Consider the following 3,373-nt stretch of genomic DNA (forward strand, 5'->3'; position numbering starts at 1 on the left):
GTACCCATGTAGTGGGAGTTTGAGTTGGTAAATAATCGAGCAGCCGTACCAGCTGAACAGGCAGTGTCGGTCAGTGGGGCTCTGTGGGGTGTCCTGGAGCTCTGTCTTTACCAGTCTTCAACATCTTCCAAGGCAACGTTCATAACGACCAAGAAGAGAGAAGAACCACATCTTTACATGGCAGAATGCTCTTTGCATGATGAACTCCCACCCCACATCCCCGCCTTGCATCCCCAACACAGAACCACTGTGTTCCTGAGCCGCCACTCCTAGAGGTACGCTGGTCTCCACTGCATCGCTCCTCCACAAGGCAGGGTCCTCCCAGAGTAGGAGCGCAACAGAAATCTGGTGAATGACATAGTTTAGAGCCCTGTCCTCGTGACCTGTCAGCTCTTTCCCTAGGTGTGGTCAGCTCTTCTTCTTGTACAATTTTTATGACTTTCAAATCTAATTGTCCCATGGTTTCAGTTTTTTTTTAATACAGCTTTCTTGAAGTATAACTGATATACAAAAAAAAAACAAAACTGCACGTTTAATGTATACAGTTTGATGAGTTTGGACCTGTGCAAACACCCGTGAAGCCATCACCACAGCCAAGGCAACAGACACACCATCACCTCTAAAAGTTTCTTTGGGGCTCCTCGGTTTTTGTTTGTTTGATTTGTTGTTGTCAACATGGTTTCAGTTCCATTGCCAGTGGCCTCGTTACTTTTTAGACGGAAACAAGGTTTACACCCTAGACATGTGGGTGGGGAGTAAAATATCGATACAATAAAAATAAAGCACTTTCCCTTTTGGATAACTTCTATCCTTTAGTTTTTACTTTAAATACTGGTTAGCAGTTCAGTTGACTTCAACAACCATTTGTGGGTCCTTACTACGTGCCAGGTGCCGGGGATATGATATAAATAACACAAACCCCTGTCCCTAGGGAGCTCACAGCCCAGTGGATGAGGCTGTGCTGTAATAAATTGCTGCTTCTACATCTCAAGTGTAGCACAAATCTGTCCACTTCCTCGGGCTCCACGTGTCCAGCCGGCCTAGGCCACTGTCAGTCCGAACTAGCTCCCTACGTCCACTCCTGCTGCCTCAACTGCATCCTCCACACGACAGACTGGGGGCGCTTTTTATTTCTCTCCTATACACACAAAACAATAAAAACATAGGCCACACACTAATATGTATAAAATAGATAACTAATAAGAACCTGATGTATAAAAAATAAAAAAAATTAAAAAGAAACATAGTCCAGGGACCACCCAGTACACCTTTCCTCTAAATTCAACAACTATTAACATCGTGTCATATTTGCTTTCTCTGCATGTAGACACCCTCCTCCATCATTTGAGAGTAGGTTGAAGACATTGTCACACTCCAGCCCTCAATACTTCAGCAGATGTTTCCAAAAGTAGGAGCCATGATACCACCTTCTCCTAATTACCTGATATCACCTAAAATCCAGGCCTGGGACTTCCCTGACATTCCAGTGGTTAGGACTCCACGCTTCCACTTCAGGGGTCACGGGTTAGATCCCTGGTTGGGCTACTGGGATCCTGCATGCTGCACAGCGCGGCCAATAAATAAAATAAAATAGAATGGAATGGGGCTTCCCTGGTGGTGCAGTGGTTGAGAGTCTGCCTGCCGATGCAGGGGACACGGGTTCACGCCCCGGTCCGGGAAGATCTCACATGCCCAGAGTGGCTGGGCCCGTGAGCCATGGCCGCTGAGCCTGAGCGTCTGGAGCCTGTGCTCCACAACGGGAGAGGCCACAACGGTGAGAGGCCTGCATACCGCAAAATAAATAAGTAAATAAATAAAATAAAATGGAATGAAATGAAATAAAATCCAGGCCTGAGTCAAATATCCACATGGCCCCATGTCTTTTTTAAGCTTTTTTTTAAAACAAGGATCCAATCAAGTTTAATGCTCTGCACTTGGTTGGTTGTGTCTTTTTATGTATAGTTCCCCTGTGGTGGTGGTGGTGGTGTGTTTTTTAAAGGACGTTGACTTTCTAATGAGTCCAGGCCAGTTTCTTGCAGAACACCCTCATTGTGATTTGATTGCCTCTTCATGCTGTGACTTAACTTGCTCCTATGTCCCTTGTACTTTCTGTAACCTGGAAGGTAGGTGTGGAGCTGTGTGGCCTGATGCTTTAGCCACTAGCCACATTTGGCTATTGAGCGCTTGAAATATAGTGAGTCTGAATTGAGCTGTGCTGTAAAATTTCAAATTCATGCCAGATCTCAAATACTTAGTACAAAATAAAGAATGTAAAATATCTTATTATGTTTATACTGATTACATGTAGAAATAATATTTGGGTATATTGGGTTAAATTTAAAAAATTATTCAAAGCAGTTTCTTTTTACTTAAAAAAAATCACATGTGTGACTTACATATTTTATTGGACAGCTCTGGTCTGGGGGTCTGACTAGATTCCATCAAACCCTTTAGGAAGAAAGCTTCACAGGTGGGCCTGCCCTGGTATCAGGCTGCCCTTGGTCTGTGGGGCTGAGTTTGGTCACTCAGTCAAGGGGGTGACTGCCAGATCTCTCCAATGTAAAAGTACCTTTTCTCTTTGTAATTACTAAGTCACTTGGGATAGTTCTCTGGACCTGTGAGAATACCCTATTCCCCAAAGGCCTTCCCCCAGTGGGTCTGGCACTCTTGATGCTGCTGGCCTGACTCACGCTGGGAGTTGCAGATTGGTGAGTGTCATAACCCCTCATTCCTTCTGCCCTAACCGCCCGGCACTCTTTCATGAGGAAGCATTTTCCTCCCTGTACACATCTATTCCGCTCTTCCTTTTCTTCTTTGAATCTTACTATAGACACTTAAAAAATATATATCATTATCAATTTCACCATTATTCTTTTATTAATGCTCAAATTGTCCCAAATTCAATGGAAGCCACTTCAAGGTGACTTCTGTGTCCTTTTGACATGCCCATTATTTTTAAAGCACTTTCTTATTTTATATCACAAGATGTTCCAGGCTCATCTTTGCCTCCTCAGACGTGGAACCAGCCATTTCTTTGAGGAGCCCTGACTCCTTTTACTGGAGAATGGTATTTAGAAACCAAGATCCAGGCAGCAGGTGTGCTCCCTGCTACCGGGGTGTCATTGCTTCTAGGTCTTTCAGAGCACAGAGCTGGGAAATAATGAGTTTAAACTCAATTCAACTTTTTTCATTCTTTTTTATTATGGTAAATATACAGTACATAAAGTTGACCATTTTTAAAGTTTTATTTATTTATTTATTTGGCTGTGCTGGGTCTTAGTTGCAGCATGCGGGATCTTCATTGCCACAGGCAAGATCTTCGTTGTGGCTTGTGGGATCTTTTTAGTTGCGGCATGCGGGCTCTTAGTTGTGG

Source organism: Mesoplodon densirostris, chromosome 1, assembly GCF_025265405.1.
Source record: "Mesoplodon densirostris isolate mMesDen1 chromosome 1, mMesDen1 primary haplotype, whole genome shotgun sequence".
Taxonomy (NCBI): domain Eukaryota; kingdom Metazoa; phylum Chordata; class Mammalia; order Artiodactyla; family Ziphiidae; genus Mesoplodon; species Mesoplodon densirostris.